Source organism: Hyperolius riggenbachi, chromosome 5 (genome assembly GCF_040937935.1).
Source record: "Hyperolius riggenbachi isolate aHypRig1 chromosome 5, aHypRig1.pri, whole genome shotgun sequence".
Classification (NCBI taxonomy): Eukaryota; Metazoa; Chordata; class Amphibia; order Anura; family Hyperoliidae; genus Hyperolius; species Hyperolius riggenbachi.
In genome coordinates, this window is record NC_090650.1 from 277,639,603 (window position 1) to 277,652,179 (window position 12,577).

The following is a 12,577-nucleotide window of genomic DNA, read 5'->3' on the forward strand; positions in this document are numbered from 1 at the left end:
TTTGTTTCAGGTACTGTAACAGACACGGAAGAGACAGCTGCGGTGAACAGCGATACCACCACAGCTGCCTCCATCTCCCTGCCTAGCGATCTATCCGGTTCTCGGGCGTCTAGCACGCCGAGGACGAGTTTGTCAGCAGCACATAGGGTTACATTGTCGCGTGCGCGTGCGCATAGACCTTTATGCGGGGAGGAGGCGCGTCAGCTGACCGGCCGGTCGGCTGACGTCAGAGGAGACGCTCGCCGCTCCTCATTGGTTGATGAGAGGGGGCGTGCCGGAGGGGTCTCCTCTGCTTCTTAAGCTTCCCTGAATCACTCGCAACTTGTCTGCTGTTGTGAATACTTGTGTTAGCGCTCAGATAGATCCGGTGTGCTTTGATCCGGGAGGAAACCGGGGATTTCACACAGTGATAGGATTGTTTGACAGCTATAATCATAACTTGAATATTATATTATCTGTGTATGACTCTTGCTCATTCTGACTATCCTTACTCTCAGAGATTCTGTACTTCTGCCCATCTGATCTTGTTGCCGACTCTGCCTGTTATAACCTTTTTGCCTTAGCCTTCTGACTTTGTACTGTATCTGCCAGTCTGTTGCCAACTCGTTTAGTCTGACCACTCTACTCTCACCAGAGGGCCCTAGTCTCTGGTGAGGGGTTTTGTACTGTTAGTGCCCACCAGCTCCTCTGGTGTGGCATAGCTAAACCTATCAGTACTAGACAAGACAAGACAAGACAAGACAAATAACATTTATATTGCGCTTTTCTCCTTGCGGACTCAAAGCGCCAGAGCAGAGCAGCAGCCACTAGGGCGCGCTCTATTGGCAGTAGCAGTGTAAGGGAGACTTGCCAAAGGTCTCCTACTGAATTAGTGCTGGCTTACTGAACAGGCAGAGCCGAGATTCGAACCCTGGTCTTCTGTGTCAGAGGCAGAGCCCTTAACCATTACACCATCAGCCAACTGCCACTACTGTTGCACCAAGCAGTATACTTGCTATCACATTAGCTGTTGGTATACTTGCAGTATAGGTGATACTGCAGATCACCTAATAATCAGAACTCTGTTCTTGCTGACACCAAACATTACAGATACACTGTAAAACTCCTATTTTTCAAGTCCTACCCTAGTTCTACCGATGAAGGACTATTTCACCTGAAACAGCTATCTGCAAGTTGGATTAGTATGGATCTGTAAAACTGATTTTAGGCTACAGGCATGTTGTACAGAAGTGACTAAGGATGTTTGAATGACTTTTCAGAGACATAAATAAATTATTTGCATATATTCTCTTTGAGGAGAAGTTGCGCATCATGAGAGGCCCTTCTTACTCAATAAAGCTAAATAATTATAAACATCTTCTATTTTAAGAAGGCAATTTTTTTAGCATGTTTTTTAACTTTTTTCCTGAGATTTCTCCCAGTAGATAATTTTTTTTTATTGTAGCTGTGAAGTTTCTCACACTTAACAGCTGAAAAAGTACAACAAGTAGATACAAACTTCATTTCAAACTGAAAAAGATAATTGAATAGGGGCCACAAAGTCTGTCTTGTCTAGATTCAAATTAATCCTGTACTAACACACCTGGGGAGGAATTACAAGCCTGATTCCACATCACAGTTGTTTGGACCAGGTGATTAAGAACCCGAATTTTGATCAGAGTTCTAAACTCACTGGATACTGAAAATGTACTAAAATATAAAGAACTGTATTTGGAAACAATGTACTCATAAATCCATCTTAAGAGTCCGCCTTGCAGCTATCTATTCCAGAGCACTACTGAATTTCATTATACTTTCTTAGTAATGTAAAGAAAACACAAAAAGGGAAACTGCGAGCCCAATATTGTGTAGTATGTATCAAATCAAAGGTGATCATAGAATAGAGTATTGCTTACAAACTTGAGTCACCTCAAAGGCAACCATTGTAAAAGCATGTGGGGAGAACAAGCCCTACCCCACTCAGGTTAAGAAGTCGCTCTCTGTAGTAGCTAGAAGCAGGTAGCACCCATCCACCAAGGGAAGACAGTAGACAATTAAACAATTGGTGAAACAGAGTCGCCAACAAAAATAAAATACACTGGATAAAGTTTATCCAAATGAAGGATGTTTTGTTCTTTAGAAAGTACGCTATTGTCTTCTATTCGAAGGCACGTCCACCGCTACCACCTTTTGTAACTGTTTTTTGTGTATTTTATTCTTGTTGGTGCCTTTATTTTACAACGTGTTTTATTATTAACTTAACTCTTATGTAAGCTACATGGTAATTTGGCTTATAGTGCAAAGATTGGAGGTCTCCAAAGATGGGAAACCTAAACTTCATGCCTTTAAAAGGCCTTCCTATGGTTTCCATTTTGGCCAAGATCTTCTTCCAAGAAGTCGTCTGCATCCACATTTCACCTGTTGTAGTTAATGTCTGACTTTGGTTTCTGCAGAATTTTGTACACAAAACTTTCAGCATATCAATAGACAAAAATATTTAAAAAACAGGATCTTAAAGCATTTTCTATATGTTTTTGTAGTAAGTAGGTTGATTTTTCTCATAGTCTGCATTTGTCCACAAAAATCTAATTTAAATGCAAAAATGTTCAAGAGCTTTCTGGGTCTCCCCCCAAAGGTTAATGAAATAGATTTGACTCTGGCAGTACAGACAGCAGAGGTATTAACTTGTTGGAGGAGACACAGAAAGCTCTTTAAAATTATTGTATTTGTTGTAAAAAATGGACTGATATAGGAAAAGCATTTAAAGAGGAACTCCAGTGAAAATAATTTAATATAAAAAGGTGCTTAATTTTTACAATAATTATGTATACATGATTTAGTCAGAGTTTGCTCATTGTAAAATCTTTCCTCTCCCAGATTCACATTCTGACATGTATTACATGGTGACATTGTTACTGTGGGCAGATTATGTAGCTGTTCTGGCTTTAACAGACAGCTATAAACAGCCATTTCCTGTGTGTGTCATTGTTACATTGTGGCAGTTTGCCCAGAGTACCGTACGGTACCAGAGCCTCTTGTGGGAGGGGTTTCAGCACAAAATCAGTCATACAGCGCCCCCTGATGGTCTGTTTGTGAAAATCATTATATTTTTCATGTAAAAGTGGGTATCAGCTACTGATTGGGATAAAGTTCAATTCTTGGTCGGAGTTTCTCTTTAACTCCTCACTGAATAATTGGCCATTTAACAAATTCATGTTTGGGAATGTCAATACAAGTTGCCCATCAGTGGCGTAGCTAATGGACCCCAGAGCAAGTTTTACATTGGGCCTCCTCAAGCTCTCTATACATAACAAATGATATGGAGCACCAAGGACAGCTGCACTGTTAGAGAGGTGTATACAGAAGAGGGGCACATCTTCAAAATGATTATTACCAAAGATGGTCAATGAGATGCAAATAATTCTAAGGTGATGCTGAATTATGCAAATTTCCTATGCAAATGTATACAGCCTGAAACCAATCGAATCCCAACCTCATTTTAAATTGATTGATCCATTTCCAAGCTGCAAAAAATGGCATTGAAAATAATAATTCTGCATCAACCCAGAATTATTTGCATCTCATTGAACATCCCTAACTATCACTATTCGAAGCACATTTATAGGTGCTCATTGCCAACACAGCACCAGTGAAGAGCTAATAGAATGGTTGAAGGGGGGCCTCTAGTAAGTTACCCATATGCAAATATCCAAATCTTTTGCTAAGTGAAGTATTGTACACAGGAATGCTTGTGAACATGATCAGTTTAACAGCAAATATGATTCGTTCTTGCGTTCTCTCTGTTTCGTTTAGTTGTGACTTTGTTTTGCCCTTGACTTTGCTTGACTGTATTCCACCTGCCCCAATTTGCTGTTTGATTTCTGCTGACTGCCTTGAGTTACAGCTTCCTTATTGCTACACATCTGCCTCATTAATTAGTGCTTTGCATGATAACAACTCATCCAGTCTTTCAGTAAGTTGTTTCCAGTTGCTGAAGGTGATGTTTGAGTCCATGTACATGCTGTTGTGTGTGCTATTATCTGTTGCCATCAATGTAAGCCAGAGGGCTATCACCTGTTGTTGCCTTGTAATGTAGTATCCCAAACATGAGGGCTTCTAGGCGAAAGCAGAATACAGACACTGCATCATAGGTGAGCCACATATACATGGCTGGTGGCATTTAGGATCCACAATCATCCAAAATCTAAATTCACATTTTTCTTTCTCACAGACTGCATACTATACACAAATGGATTTATTTATTATTTAGTATTTATACAGCGCTGACATCTTCCTCAGTACACACAAAGTACTCAGCCCTGTGCTATCAGGAATAAAGGGTGCAGGAGCCCTTACGGAAAAAACAGCACCGCCATAGGCGCCTATTGTAAAAGCCGCAATTTGCAGCAAAAAAATGAAAATTTGGGCGCATGGCGTTGCCTGCTATTGTGTGTCTCCCGGGGCCTAAATTTACCTTCTTTGCCGCAAATGGTGGCTTTTACAATGTCCATGGTATGCGGCTAGGAAGGTAACTGTTGGTGCCTCCCACGCTTGATTAGCGGCACACATACTAAGGAGCTTGCATAGAAGGCCAGAGATTTTCGGCAGAGTTAATTAAGGTTGGGGGGGAGGGATAAGCTCCATGGGGGTTAGGCACTGGGGGGTTAAGGTTAGGCACTACCAGAGGGGTTCTTTGGTTTAGACACTGGGGGGTTCTTAGGGTTATGCACCACCAGGTCGGGGTGGTGGTCTTAGAGTTAGGCATCACCAGGGAAGATCATAGTATTAGGCACCACCAGAGGAGGGTTCTGTGTGAGAGTAGGGTTAGGTTAAGCCATAAACTATCAGAATTCAGCAGTAGATTATAGCTAATTGTAGTGATATTCTACTACTGGCAAACCCTGTGCCCTTTATTCCTGGTGCCTTTTTCCATGTATACCAGTCCTGTTAAAGTTCTGTACACACACTAAATCAATGTCCCCTGACAGGGATCAGGATCCAATCCCTCAGGCGACACTGCAGGGCCAAGGCTTTGCAGATGTGTCACTTGCTTGCTAGCGAGCAACATGGTCTTCTCTATGCAGGGGAGAAAGCGTAGTGGTGTGGGAGCAATGTCACGCGCTGGGCAGGGTGGTTGAGGAGAACAATGCTCTCCCCAGTCGCTCGGCCAAAGTGATTAGCCAGGATGGATTGCTGGCCGAGCGGTAAAGTGAACCTGAAGTAACAGGTATATAGAGGCTGCCATATTTATTTCCTTTTAAACAATACTAGTTTCATGGTAACCCTGCTGATCTATTTGGCTGCATTAGTGTCTGAATCACATCAGGAACAAGCATGCAGCTAATCTTGTCAGTTCTGACAATAATGTCAGAAACATCTCATCTGCTGCATGCTTGTTCAGGGTCTATAGTCGAAAGTATTAGAAGCAGAAAATCAGCAAGATAGCCAGGCAACTAGTATTGCTTAAAAATAAATAAATATGGCAGCCTCCATATCATACTCTCACCTTGAGTTCACTTTAAAGAGGAGTTGGGGGTTGCTGTACACATGCTGGGATCCTGGCAGAGGCTGTTGTTGGCTTCCTCGGACAAATTTAATCTAGTGTTTGTACAGGGCTTAGCTGTCCCTCAGAGGGGCTCACAATCTAATCCCTACCATAGTGATATGTCCATCATAGTCCAGGGCCAATTTAGGGGAAGCCAATTAATTTAAATATATGTTTTAGGATGTGAAAGGATACAGGATAACCCGGAGAAAACCCACGCAGACACGGGGAGAACATACAACCTCCTTGCAAATAGTGAACTGGCTGGATAGCACTGCAAGGAAAGAGTGTTATCCACTATGCCACTGTGCCGCCATTAAGAGGTATACACGTTTTCTATTCTCTAGTCATTTCCATGTAGCATTCAAAACATAAATGAAAGTTATTAGAAGGAAAACAAATAGAGTCTATATAATTACGGGAAAATAACAAGTTATTTTGGAAAGCTGCATGGCCACTATATACATACATTGCAAGTGCATCTACTAAAACTATAGATCAATAGTACAGGTAGCATTTGTAATATCTGATTCAAGTCAAATGTTCTCAGTGTCAAATCACGCTTACAATTTAAGTCTTGACACAAACTTTAAATGTAGTACTATGCGCTACCTAGCGGCCGTCCCTCTGTACGCTCAAGAAATAAAGTGGTTCATAACAATGTGTGAATTGAGCTGATGTAGTAGTGTAAACTTCAGACATACTTTACAGAATCCCTCGGTATTGTACGCTATTGTAATACAGGTTGAGAAACGTGTGAAGCTATCTGGAGAGTAACAGTGATATTATAAGTAAGGAACCCTAGTTTAAGGGTCTCTCGTTGGCAATATAATAAGCTCCAGTGATTTAATATTAGATAGTTGGACCAATGGCTAATAACTTATGCTAGGTATATATATTTTTTTCTTACTTCCTCCTTATTTGTCAAGTCTATATTCATCACGTAAAAGGTGCCTGTCGCCTTAAGGAAACCATCTTCTTTACCTAGAATGACCCGAGGCTTACATGACATTTCTATATGAAATGTGCATTTCTGCAGTGAGTTTTAATCCATCCATTTTTCATGGACAGACAGAATCTCTGTGCTGGAAGGGGGGGGGGGTGGACTGTGCACAAATCCTAGACAACGCAAATATAACAGCTATGTACTGAACTGGAAGAATAATCCATTAGAATATAACTAAGCTTGGTTGCATGCATACATATTCACAGAGACGTGTCGTGTCACCATCATTTTTCAAAACCATTACCAGTGTGAAAGTGAATGCTTATATTCTCGTTTTGCCTGTAAAATCTTATTATTATTGGTAACCCCGGTGGTAAAAGCTAAGCTGAAAGTATTCAAGTAGGGAGAGAGCTATGGCTGAGTCACCGTTTATGCTATGTGAACCTGAAAACATACAACATTAGGAATATAGCCCATGGGAAGGAGAGCAGTCTGACTGTATCAAAATGAATGACTGTCTGAGTGTGACATTTTCCAGGGGGATCAAAGGAAACGCAAGGCATATCTAGGTCAATGTGAATAACACGGTTATTCTAGCATTATGCCTGATTTTCTGTCTTAACTACATTACAGCCATCCCCTGTATGATCTTAGGGAATCATCACTTTATTTTTGACCCAGTTGTACAGCTGGAAAGTATGGCTACCTCTTAAAGTTAACCAACTAATCAGATTTTTGCTGTGCGCCACTCTAGAGAGGGCAATAATCCCCCCAAAACAAATCTTTTTACCCTGACATTATTATCTTCTGGATCAGAGCTTTGCTTGTTCGTTTTAACCCTTGCTGTGCCAGAAAGGGACAGAACCTCACCACGGGGGAAATTTTATATTGTTAGCTCAGCAGATGACATGAGCAATGCATTCTCAACACATTCATGGGTTTTTATAATACTTGAGAAGGACATCTTATCAAGAATTATTAATTGTTGTGTTTTTATAGTGAATTTGAAGTGTTTTGTTCATACAGGTATAAAGTCAAATGAAAACATAGCAAAGAAAAAAAAAGGATTGTTAAAAATACATTCTTGAGCAGGAATTGAACATAGGTTAGTTAGGTTCTTCTAGGTTAGTTGTGTGCTAATGTCACTGCATGGTACACATTTCACCTTACATTACCTCTTACCTGAAAGCCACAACTATTACCTATTTAGTGTCACAATGTCACAGCTTTGGTTTTTACATATGTACAGTTAAACCCTGAAATATTTATATATCTAAATCTGAAAAAGATGCCAACTTTGGAGCAGAGATTTATATCATGCCAAATGACATTTGCTAATTTTTAAAAAACTTTTAAATAAGGTCTATGCGTAAGTTGAAGAGTTGTATTTATAACGTATGCATTTTACACTAATGAATGTTCCAGGCAAGGAAATGCTGATGCAGCAAAATAAATAATAATTAATAACATATTGAACATGCTTTTTGGTGAACTTACAGACTTAAAAATATCCATAATCGTGGATGGTGTACATTGATGCAAATAGGATCTCAATATGCATGAGAGGATGCAGACTCCATCCCCAAAAGCAATAGTGTTTTGTTACAGTGCAATCTCCTGTCGCTCTTGTTTGCATACTTACATGGATGGGCAGGTTTTAGTCTGGTCCTGAAGCTGCATGCCAGGCTGCTGTGTGAAAGTCGCAGTACATTGAAGTTGCGGAATCTTATAGCTTGACATGAATCTCTTCTGCAGCAGGTGCTCAGAGGCAGCAAGCCTGAATCCACCTCCTGAAAGTTACTCCACAAAGACCCAAACAAAAGCGTGCAGATCACATTGTACAGACGATTTAGCCAAACATACGCAGCATAGTCTGGTCATTGCGTGGGCCGGCATCATCAAACTGACATTCACCTGGAAAGAACTGTAGCCATAGCAAAGTGTGAAGCAACATGACACTAGAATAGAGCACAGTCATTTAAACAGAGGCAACGAGTGAAAAACAAAGGCGAATATTTCACTGAGCACAAAACACAATTCCAATTTTAAGCATGAAACGCTCGGTGCTAGCAGATTATCGACCCACGGTTGCCAGACTTTGTGTCGCAGTAGCCATTCAAGTGAGATCATCAGTCGTTGAAAATTAGGCAAATTAGAGATCATTTGATGGCATTCTACTGTCGCTATTGTAATCACAGTAATTTTCCTTGGTAAAGCAGCTTCGTGATGAAGGGGAGTTCTCATCGGATAATTGTGAAAGATACTGAAAGATTTCAGGATTCAGCATCTGGTTTTCGAAAAGCACTTCAGCTTCAAACTGCCATTTTCCTATATCCTGAAAATGTATTAGAGATTCAGATCATGTCGCTTTAAATGGAAAGGTGAAAGCAGGGTAATTTCAATCTATGAATTATTCAGCTTCAGACTGGAGGAACCCATGAACTGATTCCCTGACAGTGTCTCTTCCAGAGTCTCCATTACGCTTGTCATTTTTATTTCTTTATCTACGATCTCTTTCTAAGCTACTGAGCTTGTCCCTTAGGGCTCAGCTTCAACAAACCAAGTATTTCAAATTGGCAATAACCTAAAAATGTGCTGCAGTCTCCATAGGCTGTATTTTTTTCTCCAAATCATTAAAAAAAAAACCCACACAAATCCATGATGGTATCTGTTAGATTCTTCGATTAGATGTATTAGAAACAAAAGAAGGAAATGAAGGATAAGGAGGAGGCATCTCATCGGAGAAGACTTATGCTCTTGTAACAACCCAGAAGATAAAGTGATTCTTTGTGCTTCCTCCTTTGTTGTCAGCGTGCAAGGCATCCTAGCTGCATAGCATCACGTAAAACAACTGTTAAAGCAGGCTGACTTAGTTCCCTGGCTTCCAGCAGGAGCAGATAAGGACTGCATCACAGACAGACTAATCCACACGTATGTGCACTTACACCAGGCACAATTCAGAGCTGCAAAGGCAGAAAAAAAACCCACAATCAGTTGGCAGCATGTAAACAAAGATCCAAAAGCACAATAAAACAATACAGTAAAAGTGGTGTGTTTCAATCAGAGAAGCTCAATCCAACAGACATTGCAATCCTATAAATTCTCCACATGATGGCTGGTTGTGTCACTGCTAGACGGCTGCTGCCCTGTATCCAGACAAGCAGTGGGATTGATTCAGGTCAGCAAGTCTGGCTACTCTTTTTTCCCCTCTCTCTCTTTCTCTCTCTTTCTCCAAAGCATGTTTCCAAATCATGTGAAAAATATTTCGCATCCTTCTATTTTGCCGGCATAACATGTAAACCAAGAGGCACAGGAAAGCTTCGGCTGCACAATGGCTGGAAAGGCCCCAGATATCCCCAGTAAGCATCGTATCCTTTGTCTTAGGGATCCTATTCTTTGCAGGTATGGTAGCGTAGCACAGAAAACTAGTACACAAGGTGAGAAAAGAGATGCCTCTGTATTCTTCGCAAGCATTTTGGAATCCAGACTCCGAGCAGGGCTGGTTTAATTGAAAACGTTTCAAGTTCGATGTCATCGTTTGTGTACAAGCCACTTCCTTGCTCTTATCCAAAAAACACAGCAATCCTTTCTTTATCCGAAATAGACAGAAGGGTAACTCCCCGGACAAAAAAAAATATAATGGCGTTCCCGTATCCCGTCTTAGGCGTCTGTATTGCCGCAGTGCGACCAGAAAACTGCAGTAGAAAGAGCTCTTGCAGTTGTGGAAATGTAGAAAGCAGCAGCTCTGTGACACAGCAGTCAGCTGACTTGTAGTGTTATCATTCAATGTCCTCTATCCAAAAAAAGGCCAAATTTCGGAAGAAGAAAAAAAAAAAAGCACTGCGGAACGAACCTGATGATCTAAATTTGAAAATAAGGCTGTGAGAGCAGGTCTGACTGGTCTGTCTGCACACCTGAAAGTCACTCCTAGTGCAACGCGTGCAGTTTTGCTCACAGGAACTCTGGCCACATGAAGCTAGCTGACTGTCTGAAATCTCAGACATGCTGACGTAAGATTAGGCATCTTTTTTTTTTTTTTTTTGGGTAACAAAAAGCTTTTGTTGCTGCATGATCATAACTGTGAAATTGTTTATTTAGCTGAATATGCAAGACTGGATTCCGGTTACTGTTTGATGCAAAAGCATAATCTTACATATGTTGTTGTGCTAATGTATAGACATATAAAAAAACAAAAAAAAGTGTTCCTCTTTTTCAGTTTCTGCCATCGCCATGTTTTCTGGTAGAGACAATAACAATAGGCTTAGGGGTGTTCATTTCACAGGCTGTTTACTGCTAATCTATAGATTATCTGCATATTATTTTAATACATACATCAGTTTAAAAAAATCTTTAATTATAAATGTGAGATGGGGCTAAATAAATTATTTATTAAAGAAGAACACACAGATCTCAAGCTTATGACTGTTAGACTAGCACACTGCCCTTTTATCCTGTAAGTGCATTTTGTTGGTAGTAAATGTATAGTGCTGAAAATCATATAATTCAAGAGCCAGACGCTCTCGTTTGAATCCAAAGCTGAACCTGAAGGGGTCGCCAGGCACTGTCTGGATCTGAATGTCTGCCCATATAACATTTTAGCTTTGTTTGTTTTGTTAATTAAGCGAGTTCTTGTCCTCCGCAGTCTCCTCTGCTGTCTAATTTGCTGATACCTCCAGCATGCCCTTATAGGCTGCTTGTTCACTTACTTTATCCTATTAACATGTTTAGCTCTACAAGGAACTAACCGTAATGCTCATCCACATTGTTAAGTTCAGCATAATAATCCGTATTCTGTGTTTTCTGCGGCCCCATTCATCACCAGTCGTTTTTGAGCAGCCCCTGAGGAATTGTCAATCAATATCTTCAATACTAGTAAGTAGGTATTACTAGTATTTGAGGTTAGGAAGGTTAGGGCAAGTTCATGATAGACTTTTGAGATAGTCATGCTAGGACACTAGGGTAGTGTAAACTTAGGTTTAGATGTAATTTTCATATTATGTTTAACAATAGTCATAGGGATCCTGTGAGGGATTAAACAAAACCTGGCGTAAAAAGAAAATAAAAAAGTGGCCACTGGGGTAAGAAGCCAACACAACATTGCCACAGTTACTAAATGTGATATATAATCCTCTTCTGTTACAGCTTTAGCCTGCCACACTAGTTCCTGGTTGAGTTTGGAAGGTCCTGCCCTCCTACATATGGCTCAGCCAATCATTAGGCTGAAGTGTAGTCATATGAAGACTGCACCTGTGCTAATTTCTAAATATTCGTGCTTTGAGAATTAACATATAGTAGGAGTTGTAGCTGTACCGTGTATTGCCACAGATAGTCCAACTTTTTTACACCAAAATTTGGGGTATAAAGTGGGGTTGTTGGCCTATTTGCGGGTGATATAGTACTGGTGACATATGTGAGGGGTTCCATATGCAGATTGTGCATTAGAGCGTGCTTCAGCATGTATAGCTACTTGTTCTCACTCTGGCTTGCTTCTTCTAATGTCCTGTGCAGCTTCTGAACTGGCCACTAGAGCTTCAGGCTCACTGGGATAACATGAAAGTGAGCTTGGAGCTCTAGTAGCCAGTTCAGAAGCTTCACGGGACACTAGAGGATGCAAGCCAGAGTGAAGACAAGTAGCTATACATGCTGATTCAACGTGCACGCTGTACCTGCCGTCCCACTTCATTGTGTGTTCTGCATGAGGCGCTACAGCAGCACACTGGAAGGTTAGCCAATTGGTGGGTCATAATTTTTAGTCTATTTTTTAAGGCCAAAAGTGTGTGTGTGTGTGTGTGTGTGTGTGTGTGTGTGTGTGTGTGTGTGTGTGTGTGTGTGTGTGTGTGTGTGTGTGTGTGTGTGTGTGTGTGTGGAGGAGTCGGCATCTGCGCAGCAGAGCTTATCAGCGCATATATATGACCATTGAAATGTCGTCATAAAAAGTAGGGGGAGTGTGAAAACAGAAAGTGTTACTTCTATAAGAATATACTAAAGTGGCCTGGGTACAATTGTTAGTGCCCCTAAAAAGACCATAAAGAACTTTATTATTAGAGATTTTTTTGGGAACTATTGGGTTTTATTCAATTAGTATCGCATAGCACCATATCATGCAA

General features: G+C 40.7%; 1 long non-coding RNA gene across 2 annotated transcripts in view; it reads right to left on the minus strand.

Moving 5' to 3' along the window:
• LOC137518745 (uncharacterized) overlaps positions 1-10,389 on the minus strand; it is an 86,761-nt gene extending 76,372 nt beyond the window's left edge. For both annotated transcript variants that reach the window (XR_011020887.1, XR_011020886.1), the window contains exon 1: positions 8,113-10,389. This is a non-coding gene — a long non-coding RNA (uncharacterized lncRNA). The remainder of the gene's footprint in view (positions 1-8,112) is intronic.
• Positions 10,390-12,577: the final 2,188 nt, after the last annotated feature.